The sequence below is a fragment of the Hemitrygon akajei genome, unplaced genomic scaffold, assembly GCF_048418815.1.
Source record: "Hemitrygon akajei unplaced genomic scaffold, sHemAka1.3 Scf000046, whole genome shotgun sequence".
NCBI lineage: Eukaryota > Metazoa > Chordata > Chondrichthyes > Myliobatiformes > Dasyatidae > Hemitrygon > Hemitrygon akajei.
In genome coordinates, this window is record NW_027331932.1 from 3,812,430 (window position 1) to 3,827,177 (window position 14,748).

Consider the following 14,748-nt stretch of genomic DNA (forward strand, 5'->3'; position numbering starts at 1 on the left):
CTGATGGTCGAGGGGTCGGGAGACTATACTCGCCTCCGGCCCGGTCAAACTGAGAAATCCCCGTTTGTGTGGATGTGTGGCCCGGTTACAAATCAATCCCACGAAATAACGAGCAGTTCACCATTTGCAAATTAAAACGACCGGGCTTTATGATTCTTCATTTGACTCCAGGGTTAGTACAGAAAACAAAGAGGAAATGGGCCCCTTTTAACGAAACAGTCTAATGCTCTCCTTGGAGCTCACTGTTTTCCCATCCGTCCGTTCTCCATCGATTTCCCCCGGGCGTGGTCGACTCCCGACCCCATTCCCAGTCCGCTCAGGCCTGCAGTCTACGGTTACCCCGTTCTGGCATCTTCTCTCTCCATCTTCTGCCGAACAAAAGCCCGCGAATCCCTCGCTCTCGGGCTCACAGGAAAGAAAACCCCCTCCCATCATGGGACGCCACACATTCCAAAGCCCCCGTTATCTCTCGTCATAACACAAACACACTGCTGCCTACAGAGAAACCATTACATTAGCATTAAACATTTCCCAGGACGTTGCATGCATATTAATGGAAGGGATTTCACTTCACAGGAATTTGTTTCACCACCTCGGTCGGTGATGTATACAGAACTTACTGGATTGGAAGATGCAGAGACGGGTGAGGTTTGGACTGTTACAGGTCGGTGGTTTGAGAGTGACCCGAGGCCGTGGAGAGAGGAGTGGGTCAGTGGGATTGGTTTTCAGACTGACACAGGGCGGTCAAGGAGAGTCGGGAAGTGGGGCTAGTTTGGAGACTGACACAGGCCGATCAGGAGAGTGGATTATTTTGTTGACTCATGCGGGGTTGTCGAGAGAGGGTGGGCAAGTGGCAGTAATTTGGGAGCTGACTCTGGACTGTAGGGTTGAGCGGGGTAATGGGATTCGTACGGCCAAGACCCCGGGGCTGTGGAGAGAGCGCAGATTAGTGGGATTAGTTTGGAGACGATCTCCTGTTGTCTGCTGGATCTGTTTTCTCTGTGTTGAAAAAGTCTCAACCTCTTTCATAGCAATGTGGCCTCTGATCTTCTGTACAAGATGTTCTATGGATCGCCCAGCTGCAGTAAATGTGACTCGTACAGTTACAATTACAATTGCAAAAGGAAACACAGATTCATCTGCGAGAAATCGGCATATTTATACCCGGATATTGCTGAAGAGATCCGAGGTCTCTGTCAACAGACTGTCGAGCCGACTTCAATCAAGTGAATTCACCCCGCTTCTCCTATTCAATCTACCCCACTCTCACTCCCCCATCATTGTACCCCTTCACACCCTCTCATCCCTTCCCTCTTACCCTAATTTCCTCCTCTAATCGCATCCCCATTCTCTCCCCCACTACTCTCGCTCTTCCCCTCTGATCCACACCTGCCCTCTCTGCCACTCCCTACCCTCTCTGCCACTTCTACCTACCGCAATTTCCACCTCTACTCGCATCCCCATTCTCCCCCACCACTCTCCCCATCTTGTCCACTCTTCTCCGCTCCCCTGTCCCGCTCTCCCCGCTCCCCCATTTATTTCCCTTCTCAGCAATTTACTCCGTTTTCCCCCTCCTCTCCCTCTCGGACCCCATTCTCTGCTTCTCCTCTCGCCGTTCTCCTCCACACACTCTCACCTCAATTCTGTGCACTCTGGTTCACAATTCCCCAACCCAGGGGAAAAAAGTGTGCACATTCACCGTATCTGTGCCCCTCCCGGCTTCATACCCACGCTCTAAGGAACGAAGTCCCCTCCTTCTTGCCTTCTCTCCATAACTCAGACCCTCGAGTCCCGGCAACATCCTCGAGAATCTCCCTCTGCGCTGTTTCCAGCTCAGTGGCATCTATCCTACAGGAGGGCGAACAGAACTGAACACCGCCCTCCAAGCGCGGCCTCACCGACGCCCTGTACAACTCCGACCTGACCTCGGTACGGTGCAAAGTTGCGAAATTACCGTAAATTGGGAAAAATAATCAATACTGCAAAAACGGTGAATACCAAGGGAGTGTTTAAGTGTTCTAGTGATGAAGAGAACGATAAAACTTCGGTAGAGCGATAGGTAAATGGGGGGAATGGATTAAGGGGTTTGATTAGTTTATTTACCTTTTCGGTACCTTATGTTAGTTGCTGTACAGCAAAAATAGGGAACCTTACACATCAACAAATGATGGACCAGATATTGCTCCCTAATAGCGTTGGAAATAGGTCTAAATAAAATATATAGTGCGGGGGTGGGGGTGGTAGAATGTTGGAGAGCAGGCGCAGGTGTCGGCAATGAGGAACTGAGATTGTATCCATGCTGGTCTCGGCAGAAATAATTATAACTGTCCAATAATGATATTACACCTAATTGTATCTTAGCATGTGATCGAAACTATTCTCAAACTGTATTTACTCGCGTTATTATAATATTTCCTGTAATGATCAATGTTTATAAATTGTGTGGGATTGTGTTCGGGGGGGTGGGCAGTGTCCGGATTGTCGCTTTGGGTGATCAGCCTGTAACTCTCACGGAGCTTGCTATGAATAAAGAGTGAAGTTTGATGAATTACCGCTTGTTTTATGGTTTTATTGAATTCCTGTTACCTTGCGTAACTGCATCGGGGTCGATCCGCCTTTGAGATTTGGCGAGCCAGACAGGAGTCCAAGACGAGGTATTTCCCGACAGACGGCGTCAGTGGTCGCGTCGGTGGCCGTGACCTGAGTTGGATGGCCCCACAAGGTAAGATTGACCTTGAGCTCTCTCATTCATTGTCCACGTTGACGACCCATTCGTCTGGCGGGTAACCTCTGACCCGACTCCTTCCGAAACCTGAGCTGAGGATCGTCGGACTACCACAGGTCAGTAGATTCGGAGTAACGGAGGACCCACCGTGGGATTGTGGGTAATAAAGTTTATGAGGTATCGGGGGTAACAGAGGGACCCGACGAGATATTGCGAGTATTTTAAGTTTGTGAGGTATTGTATGAATTAAAGTCTGTGTGTGCTGAAGATTTGGGGCAGCGGATAATTAACAGTGATCTATTACATTTATCTTCGGGTGCGTCGCCGCGAATTGGGCAGTGGGTTAGTGGCAGTAACCTATTATATTTCAAGATGGTGAGCACCTTAATTGGCGGGTGTGTGTGTGTGGGGGGGGGTGCGTGTGCAGGGGGGGCGTGGCGCGGTAAACTGACCAGCACGGGACAGAACAGAAGTTTTGGCGAAACACAGGGGAAGTGGCTCTCTCCTGCAGTCTATCCGGATGTTATAAATACGCAATGGGAGTACGCTTATGATAATTCGCCTGTCTCAGCATCCAGCCTTAGACCGGTAGTTAAGAGGGGAAAATCCCCCACGCGAAGGTCAGGATCTTGAAGTGGATAGCAGAGAGACACGGCACAAGATTAACGGGGAACAGGGGCTGTGGGGTATCTGGTGGTAAAACCTCACTCTGATGTATCAGCCTCCAGCCTTAGACCGGTTGTTAAGAGGGGAAATCCCACACCCGAAGGTCAGGATGTGAAGTGGATGTGTGAAAAGGAGGCGGCTGACCCACTCGGTTAGGAAGCATGGGGGCAAACATTAGATAAGTCCGGGAATAACACGCCATTATTTAGGACTATGCAGAGTTGACCCTGAAAGAGCCAATGATTACCGGAGGTTATCTTATCGGCATGGCTAAATAAGAAATTGGGTCGTGGAATTTAGCCTTTGGGTGGGAGCTGGGACTAGATAAATGTCTGAAGGCAGAGGAAGCAATTTGGAAACGTAGTGCCGGACAAGACAAAAATGGAAGGTTTAATGTCCAATTGGAGAAAAAAATAAACGGCCGAAGAATTAATTAATAGACCGAGCCAAAACAGTTGGTAAAGCAGGTCGAAGATGGATTAGTGTATGTGATAATGAAGGAAATTTGAAATCGCGGGAGACACTAAAAGGAACTGTGTGGGGAATATGATACGAATAAGGAAAACAGAATAGGGAAACGAAAGGTAGGCTGGTTAAGGATAGGCAACAAGGTAAGGTGAAGCCGGCGAGGTAAAACTGAGGTACTGCGGCGACCCACTTCCCAGCGCACTCGAACCGGCTCACAAAGCGGCCCGCGCCGGCATTGAGGCCCGGTCCCAAAGAGGTCGCCAAGCCTGCTTCCCCTGCAAGGGGAAAAGCCCGCGCGCGGGACGGGACTGTGAATACGCGCCCCCCTACAGCATTCCCGACCGGGGAGGGCGGGATCAGGAAGGCTTTAAAGCGAGGCCGCGAAGTTTGAATAAATCTCTTTTGCAACTGCAGCTCACTGACTCCGTGTCGTTATTGTAGCGCTGCGTGTAGCACACCGCTGCAATTGGTGACCCCCGACAAATATCGTTTGGGCCGAAAACGAACGACGCTGCAACTGTTCATGCAGTTTCGATAAAACTGCCAAGCTTCTGGACGCTGCGACCTCACCGATGGTTCCAGCAAGCAGAAGCCCAATGCCACATTCGACAGATAACCTCTCATGCCACACGTTACTACTACGTGGTGAGCTCCCTCGACCAGGAAACAGCTGCCAGGGTGAGGAGTTCATACAGCCGCCCCCAGCGGACGGCAAATACACGGAATTCCAAAGCCCTGCTCAGAAGGACCTTTCGGACTCTCACGGCGCGATCGAGCTGCCAGCTTACTGCACCTGGATGGTTTGATGACAAGGCGCCTTCGGCTTTGATGAACGAGATGCTCTCCCTGACCGGAGGACACAAGCTCTGCCTGATGATTGAGCAGGCATTCCTGGAGCAGCTGCCCGAGGACATACGCCTGCTGCTGTCCGACACGAATTTCAGCGAACCCCGGAGGGTGGCGGCCCGGGCGGACGTTGCTGTGGAAAAGCCAAGAAGGAGAGTGGGGCGTCCGTCGCACAGATCACCAGACCACGCTCCAGCAGCAAACCAGACCAGGCCCGGCCGCAGAGCCCGCTAACCCCAGAGGCAGGGGTGAGGAGGCCAACGAACAATGGTGCTTCTACCACCAGCGGTGCGGCGCAGAAGCCCGCTTCTGTTGCCCGCCCTGCAAGTTCCCGCGAAACGCCAGGGCCAGCTGCCGCTGATGGCTACGGCGGCTGGCCATCGGGATAGACTACTGTATGTCTAGGACAAGTGGTCGGGACGCCGCTTTTTGGTCGACACCCGGGGCCGAGATGGGCGTCTTACCTCCGACGAGTTATGACACTCGCAACAGGGCGCCGGGTCCCACCCTGCGGGCCGCGAACGGCAGCACTGTAAGGACCTACGGCACCCGTACGGTGCGGCTACAGTTCGGCTGCAGCCTGTTCACTTGGGACTTCACACTGGCCGCGTAGCCCAACCACTCCTGGGCGTGGACTTTTTACGGGTTCATAGCCGACTGGTCAACCTGCAAGGGAAGAGATTGGTCCACGCCGAGACCTTTCAAACGTTCTCCCTGGGTGAAGCCCAGTTGCCGGCCCCACGCCTAGACTCCATCACGCTGTCCGACAACGACTTCACCAGTATCCTGGCGGATTTCCCATAGGTTCTGGCACCGAAGTTCACGGCAGCCATGCCCAGACACGGTGTACAGCACCACATCCCGAGCCAAGGACCACCCCTCCACGCCCGTGCTCGAAGGCATCCCCCGGACAAGCTCCGACTGGCGAAGGAGGAGTTCAAGAGGATGGAGGAATTGGGGATAATCCGGCGGTCCGACAGCCCATGGGCCTCCCCCCTGCAGATGGTGCCCAAAGCGACAGGGGGCTGGAGGACCGTGCGGCGACTACCGCAGGCTGAACGAGGCCTACAACACCGGACCGCTACCCTGTGCCGCTAATACAGGATTTTGCAGCAAACCTGCACGGCACACGGATCTTCTCCAAGGTGGACCCCGTCCGGGGATACCATCAAATCCCGATGCATCCGGACGACGTCCCCAAACGGCACTCATCACCCCGTTCGGCCTTTTCGAGTTCCTCTGCATGCCGTTCGGCCTAACGAATGCCGCACAGAAGTTTCAGCGGTTAATGGACGCGGTGGGACGCGACCTGGACCTTCGCTTTCATCTATTTGGCCGACATCCTCATAGCCAGCAGCAGTCATCAGGAGCATCTGTCCCACCTCCATCAACTCTACGCCCCACTGAGTGAATACGGCCTGACAATCAACCCGGCCAAATGCCAGTTCGGGCTCGGCACCATCGACTTCCTGGGCCACAGGATTACCAAAGATGGGGCAACCCCTCTGCCCGCCTAAGGTAGACGCGGTCCGCCAGTTCCCCGACCCACCACAATCAAAGGCCTTCAGGAATTCGTGGGTATGGTAAATTTCAACCACCGCTTCCTCCCTTCAGCTGCCCGAATCATGCGCCCCCTGTTCGCCCTGATGTCAGGTAAGGGCAAGGACGTTACCTGGGACGAGGAATCCGCCGCCGCTTTCATTAAAACCAAAGAAGCCTTAGCAAACGCCGCGAAGCTAGTGCACCCCAGAACGGACGTCCCTACCGCCCTCACAGTGGACGCATCTAACAGGGCAGTCGGTGGGGTGCTGGAACAACTCATCGAGGGTCGCTGGCAACCCCTGGCGTTTTTTCAGCAAACACCTGCGATCACCCCGAGCTCAATGCAGTGCTTTCGACCGGGAAGTGTTGGTGCTATACCTGGCAATCCGGCATTTCAAGTACTTCTTAGAAGGTAGGCCCTTCACCGCGTTCACGGACCACAAACCGCTTACCTTTACGTTCACGAAAGCATCCGACCCCTGGTCGTCCCGCCAGCAGCGACATCTGTCCTACATCTCCGAAATACACGACGGATGTCCGGCATAAGGACAATGTCGTGGCGGATGCGCTCTCTCGCCCTAACATTCACGCCCTTTCTCAAGGGGTAGACTTTGAGGCGCTGGCAGAAGCACAGCAGGCAGATGAGGAGATCCCGAGTTACAGGACTGCAGTCTCCGGTTTGCAGCTCCAGGACCTCCCCCGTAGGCCCAGGTGAGAGGACGCTACTCTGTGACGTCACCACCGGCCAGCCCCGCCCCGTCGTCCCGGTACCCTGGCGGCGGCGCGTTTTCGACTCCATTCATAACTTGGCGCACCCCTCCATCCGCACTACAGGCCGGATGGTCTCCAGCAGATTCGTGTGACACGGACTCCGCAAGCAGGTCCGTGACTGGGCCAGAACGTGCCTGCACTGCCAGACGGCCAAGGTGCAGCGACACACCAAGGCCCCGCCGCAGCAGTTCCACCCCACCCACCGGCGTTTCGACCACATTCATGTGGATATCGTCGGCCCCTGCCAGTGGTCGCGCGGAGCGCGGCACCTCCTGACTATCGTGGACCGGTTAGCAGATGGCCAGAGGCGATCCCGCTCACCGACACCACCTCCGAATCTTGCGCCCGGGCACTGCTCGCCAACTGGGTGTCCTGCTTTGGTGTACCGGCCCACATTACCTCCGACAGAGGCGCCCAGTTCACCTCCAGCCTGTGGTCAGCGATGGCCAGCCTGTTGGGGACTCAGCTGCACCACACCACTGCCTACCACCCACAGTCGAACGGACTAGTGGAGTGTTTCCACCGTCACCTAAAGTCGGCTCTCACGGCCCGCCTGCGAGGAGCTAACTGGGCGGACGAGCTTCCCTGGGTCCTGCTCGGAATCCGCACGGCGCCAAAAGACGATCTGCGCGCTTCGTCGGCCGAGTTGGTGTACGGCGCACCCCTGGTCGTTCCCGGGGAGTTCATACCAGTCCCAAGGGGGCGAGAGGAAGAACCCGCGGCAGTCCTGGGCAGACTACGCGAGAGGCTCGGTAACCTGGCCCCCATACCCACTTCGCAGCATGGGCAGCACCCGACCTGCGTACCCAAAGACCTGCAGAACTGTAAGTTTGTGTTTGTACGACGGGGCGGGCATCGGCCGCCGCTGCAACGGCCCTACGAGGGGCCGTTTACGGTGATCAGAACAACGGGTCCACGTTCGTGCTGGACGTTGGGGGAGAAGAGGAGGTTTTCACGGTGGACCGACTCAAACCGGCCCATGTGGACTTGGCGCAACCGGTCGAGTTTCCGGCACCGCGGCGCAGAGGCCGACCTCTCAAACAGGGCCCGGCCCAGACTGTGGACATTGGGGGGTGTATCGCCGGTTCTGGGGAGGGGGGGGTGTGTTATGTGGCGACCCAATTACTAGCACACTCGAACCGGCTGACAATTAGCCAGAGTGCAGGCACAAAGGAGAAAGCCTGAGGGGGTTTCAGTACGTGCCAGTAGAGGCATCCTGTGGGTGAGCGAGTCTTTAAAGCAAGACTGTGAAGTTGGAATAAACTTCATCTCTGACTGCAGTTTACCGACTCCGTGTCGTTATTTTAGCGCTGCGTGTAGCACACCGCTACAATTAGATATTATCTCGCGGGCCAAAGATAATCCCACCGCGGGCCGGATTTGGCCCGCGGGCCTTGAGTTTGACATATATGCCTTACAGGATAACACGTCTCCGCAGCTAATGGAGGGGGTGCAGAGGAGATTTACCAGGATGTTGCCTGGTTTGGAGAACAAGTCATATGAAGCAAGGTTAGCAGAGCTGGGACTTTTCTCTTTGGAGTGTAGAAGAATGAGAGGGGACTTGAAAGAGGTGTACAAGATTATGAGAGGCCATAGATAGGATGGATAGCCAGTACCCGTTTCCCAGGGCACCAATAGCAAACACCAGAGGGCATAGGCACAAAATTAAGGGAGGGAAGTTTAGGGGAGACATCGGGGGTAAAATTTTTACACAGAGGGCTGGGAGTGCCTGGAATGACTTGCCAGGGATAGTGATAGAGGCTAAAACATTAGGGGTGTTTAAGAACGTCTTGGACAGGCAGATGGATGAAAGGAAAATGGAGGGTTATGGGGTAGTGTGGGTTTAGTACTTTTTTTAAGGATTATATGGGTCAGCACAACATGGAGGGCTGAAGGGCCTGTACTGTTCTATGGTGTGTCAGTGGGAACATAATGGGACACGGGACTGTGGGGTAAGCGATTAGTTTGGGGACTGACATAAGCCTGAGGGAGAGTGTGGGTCAGTGGGTGTATTCCGGAGGCTGACACACGGCTGTGTTGGGAGAGTGGGAGATGTTGGGGTCTGCTACAGGTCAGTGGTGAGGGAGGGTGTCAGTGACTTTGGGGACTGACACAGGGCGGTGTTGGGGAAGTGGGAGATGTTGGGGTCTGCTACAGGTCAGTGGTGAGGGAGGGTGTCAGTGACTTTGGGGACTGACACAGGGCTGTGTTGGGGAAGTGGGAGATGTTGGGGTCTGCTACAGGTCAGTGGTGAGGGAGGGTGTCAGTGACATTGGAGACTGACACAGGGCTGTTATGGGAAGTGGGAGATGTTGGGGTCTGCTACAGGTCAGTGGTGAGGGAGGGTGTCAGTGACTTTGGAGACTGACACAGGGCTGTGTTGGGGAAGTGGGAGATGTTGGGGTCTGCTACAGGTCAGTGGTGAGGGAGGGTGTCAGTGACTTTGGGGACTGACACAGGGCTGTCTGCTGGAGTTGTCATTTGAGGTGGTTTTCCCCTCGACAGAAAAGTGGCCTCTCAGGTCGTGTACGGGAAGAACGCTGGAGAGTTCGAATGCAAAGGATGTACATGGTACACTAATCTCTCCCGCTGCAGTCAGGTCACCATCGTTTCATCTGTGAGAAGCCTGCACCTCTGTGCCCGGATATTCCTGAAAACATCCGGGATCTCTGTCAACAGCCCGTGGGTCCGACTCCAATCACATGACAACACCCTCGTTCTCCCCATCTCTCTCTCTCCGACTCTCACTAACCCATCCTCTCTGCCCCTCGTCCCTAACCTCCCTCCTTTCTATCGCTCTCACTCGCCATCTTGCTTTCTCTTTACCCTCGTTCCTCTGAACTCTCTCTCTTTCTCATCCTCCTCCCCTCCGCTGTTACATCCTCATTTTCCTTCCTCTCGCTACCTTGCCTCCCTTTCCCCCAACTCTTCCCCCTTCCGATCATTCTCTCTCTTCCCATTCTCTACTCCTCTCGACCCCCGCTTCCCTTTTATCCAAACCCTCTCGCTCTCCCTCTCCCCTCTTCAGCTGCTTTCACCTCGATCACGTGCGCTGTTGCTCTCGATACCCCAGTCCCGGGGGAAATAAAGCGCACGCATTCGCCTGATCTGTGTCCCCCCTCGTACTTTGATTACATCTCTGAAAAGTCACAGAACAGATCGTCAACATTCCTGAGCTCTCTCCGTATCCCAGTCCCCCGAGTCCTCGCAAATCTTCCCCGGACTCCTCCCAGCTCGAGGGCATCTTTCCCCCAGCAGGGCGACCAAAACCGAACACCGGACTCCCAGTGCGGCCTCACCGACGTCTTGTACAACTGGGACGTGACCCCCCCGACTCCCGTACTCAGTGTCCCGACTGACGGACGCCGGCGTGTCGAATGTCCCGTCCCCTGTGTCGCATCTCTTCTGCCGATTCACGGTCCCGATTTACCATCGGTGATTTACACGACCTGAGATTGTTCTTTTGCGCACCGGTAAAGCAAAAAGGATGTAAAGTTAATGGACGGAGGGGGTATAAAGAGAAGGGAGGGGGAAAGGAGTGGAAGAAGGAGATTAGAGAAGGAGTGAAATACAGAGTAGTATGTATCAGTCATGCTGAGCCTTGTTGTCCTGGGGAATTGTGTCCCATCGACACACCCCCCACCCAACACACCCGCGGTCGGTTCCCGGTTTGACCGGCGGACCCCTCCCATTGCCTGCTCATCGCCGGGGATTCAGACCCTCTGTGCACGGGAAACCACAGCCCGGGGACAAACACCCGACACCCACCAAGAGCAAGCGAGCCCCCCTCCCTTCGAGTGAAAAGAACAACTCCACACAGTCTCTCTCTCCTCCTCCCTCCGAACAACTCCACACAGTCTCTCTCTCCTCCTCCCTCCGAGTGAAATGAGCAACTCCTCAGCCTCTCTCACTCTCTCCCCCTCCCTCAGAGTGAAATAAACAACTCCTCACAGCTCTCTCTCTCTCTCTCTCTCTCTCCTCTCCCCTCTCTCTCTCTCTCTCTCTCTCTCTCTCTCTCTCTCCCCCTCCCTCCCGAGTGAAATGAACAACTCCTCACAGTCTCTCTCTCTCCCCCCTCCCTCCGAGTGAAATGAACTCCTCACAGTCTCTCTCACCCTCCCTCCGAGTGAAATGAACAACTCCTCACTCTCTCTCTCTCTCTCTCTCTCTCTTCCCTAAAATCTCTCCCCCTCCCTCTCTCTCCATCCCTCCTTCTCTCTCCCCCCCTCCGAGTGAAATGAGCAACTCCTCAGCCTCTCTCACTCTCTCCCCCTCCCTCAGAGTGAAATAAACAACTCCTCACAGTCTCTCTCTCCCCCTCCCTCCGAGTGAAATGAACAACTCCTCACTCTCTCTCTCTCTTCCCTAAAATCTCTCCCCCTCCCTCTCTCCATCCCTCCCTCTCTCTCCATCCCTCCTTCTCTCTCCCCCCCCTCTCCGAGTGAAATGAGCAACTCCTCAGCCTCTCTCACTCTCTCCCCCCTCCCTCAGAGTGAAATAAACAACTCCTCACAGTCTCTCACACTCTCTCTCTCTCCCTCCCTCCGAGTGAAATGAACAATTCCTCACAGTCTCTCACACTCTCTCTCTCTCCCTCCCTCCGAGTGAAATGAACAATTCCTCACAGTCTCTCTCACTCTCTCTCTCCCCCCTCCCTGAGAGTGAAATAAACAACTCCTCACAGTCTCTCTCTCCCCCTCCCTCCGAGTGAAATGAACAACTCCTCACTCTCTCTCTCTTCCCTAAAATCTCTCCCCCTCCCTCTCTCTCCATCTCTCCTTCTCTCTCTCCCTCCCTCCGAGTGAAATGAACAACTCCTCAGTCTTTCTCTCTCTTCCCGAATCTCTCCCTCCTTCTCTCTCTCTCCCCCCTCACTCCCCCGTCCCTCCTTGAAGTGAACAACTGCTCAGTCTCTCTCTCTCTTCCCTATCTCTCCCCCTCCCTCTATCCCTCCTTCTCTCTCTCCCTCTCTATATCTCTTGTCTTTATATCCCCCTTTCCTATTTTAAAGGATGTAAGGTTAATGTAAATTACAAATATATATATATATATATATATAATAAATACGGCAGAAATGCCGGGGGTGCTCTGACGCATCCAAACACCTGATGGCGGAGGGGAAGAAGGTGTTGCTGAATCGTCGAGTTTTCAGGCTCCACTCCCTTCCCCGATGGTGGCAGTGAGCCGGGAGCCTGTCCCGGTGCTGAGGGAGTCACGGTGATGAGGATCTCCATCATCCAGTTCCAGAGGGAGGTTCGCTGGCCCAGGATCCGGAGCCTGTGGATCAGAACGGAGGGGAGGATGATGCTGAACGCCGAGCTGGTCTCAGTCATCAGCAGCCTGGCGTCGGTGTTATAATGCCCAGGGACCAGGGGAGAGCGAGTGAGATCGTATCCGCGGTAGACCTTTCGTCGAGTTTCCCCAAATCACAGCGGGCCCACGTCCTCGCTGGAGAAGGGGTCGACTCTGGGTATGACCAGCCTCTCAACCAGATCCCCGCACTTGATTCCCAATCGTTCCCAATTCCCCTCAATCACCAGCACCTGGTTTCCATTAGCCACCAGAGGATAAGACTCCGACAGCTCTGGTCAGCCCTTGTCAGATTGTTGGTCGACTCTCAGAGAGAGAGGAACCTTGCTCCAAGTCGTGACACAAAGCTGGGTGGCAGTGTGAAATGTATGGAAGATGTTATGAGAATGCAGGGTGACTTGGACAGGTTGGGTGAGTGGGCAAATGTATGGCAGATGCAGTTTAATGTGGGTAAATGTGAGGTTATCCGCTTTGGTGGCAAGAACAGGAAGGCAGATTACTATGTAAATAGAGTCAAGTTAGGAAAAGGGGAAGTACAGCGAGATCTAGGTGTTCTTGTACATCAGTCAATGAAAGCAAGCATGCAGGTACAGTAGGCAGTGAAGAAAGCTAATGGCATGCTGGCCTTTATAACAAGAGCAATTCAGTATAGGAGTAAAGAGGTCCTTCTGCAGCTGTACAGGGCCCTGGTGAGACCCCACCTGGAGTATTGTGTGCAGTTTTGGTCTCCCGATTAAAGGAAGGACATTGTTGCTATTGAGGGAGTGCAGCGTAGGTTCACGAGGTTAATTCCCGGGATGGCGGGACTGTCATATGTCGAAAGATTGGAGCGACTGGGCTTGTATACACTGGAATTTAGAAGGATGAGAGGGGATCTGATTGAGACATATAAGATTATTAAGAGATTGAACACGCTGGAGGCAGGAAGCATGTTCCCGATGTTGGGTGAGTCCAGAACCAGAGGCCACAGTTTAAGAATGAGGGGTAGGCCATTTAGAACGGAGATGCGGAAAAACCTTTTCACCCTGAGAGTGGTGGATATGTGGAATGCTCTGCCCCAGAAGGCAGTGGAGGCCAAGTCTCTGGATGCATTCAAGAGAGAGTTAGATAGAGCTCTTATAGATAGCGGGGTCAAGGGATATGGGGGGAGGGCAGGAACGGGGGTACTGATTGTGTATGATCAGCCATGATCACAGTGCATGGTGGCACTGGCTAGAAGGGCCGAATGGCCTACTCCTGCACCTACTGTCTATTGTCAAAGCAGTTAATCCCAGTAGGTGTGAGTGTCACTGGGCGATTGTTGTCGAGGCAGCTCTCCCTACTCTTCTCCGGCACTGGTGTGATTGTCGCCTTTTGAAGCGGGGGGAGGGGTGTAATTCAGACTACAGCGGAGAGACACGTCCTCGGATACTCCAACCTCCGCTGCTGTTCTCCTCACATCAGTCAACACATCCCTCACCTGCACGCCTCTCCGTCTCCTTCGACCCCTTCAACATCTACCACATTCCACATTCCCCTTCTCCGTCATCGCCTCCCTCCCCGTGACCTACCACAGACATGCAGCCCCCTCGTCTCTGTCACACCCCCTCTCTCCCCCAAACGCCTCCCTCTCTGTGTTGACAGGGATTTGTGGAGAGAATGGGGGAGAGTTGAATTCCGGAGTTAGACTCCCCCCTTCAACCGCATTTCAATCTCTCAGTTCTGAGCCTATACTGAATGGTCAGAGAGGGAGATTCGCTGTTTCATAATACCTCACTGTGTAATCGGACCGTGTGGAGGGAGATTCACTCTGTGTCTGACCCCGGGTGTAAGTGTGATGGGACAGTGTGGAGGGAGCTGCACTCTGTGTCTGACCCCGGGAGTGTGTGATGGGACGGTGTGGAGGGAGATTCACTCTGTATCTGACCCCGGGTGTGTGTGATGGGACGGTGTGGAGGGAGACTCACTCTGTTTCTGAACCCGGGAGTGTTTGATGGGGCGGTGTGGAGGGAGATTCACTCTGTGTCTGACCCCGGGAGTATGTGATGGGACGGTGCGGAGGGAGATTCATTCTGTGTCTGACCCCGGGAGAGTGTGATGGGACGGTGTGGACGGGGATTCACACTGTGTCTGACCCCGGGAGTGTGTGATGGGATGGTGTGGAGGGAGATTCACTCTGTGTCTGACCCCGGGAGTGTGTGATGGGATGGTGTGGAGGGAGATTCACTCTGTGTCTGGCCCCAGGAGTGTGTGATGGGAAGGTGTGGAGGGAGATTCACTCTGTGTCTGACCCCGTAAGTGTGTGATGGGACGCTGTGGAGGGAGATTCGCTCTGTGTCCGACCCCGGGAGTGTGTGATGGGACGGTGTGGAGGGAGAATCGCTCTGTGTCTGACCCCGGGAGTGTGCGATGGGACGGTGTGGGAGGGAGATTCACTCTGT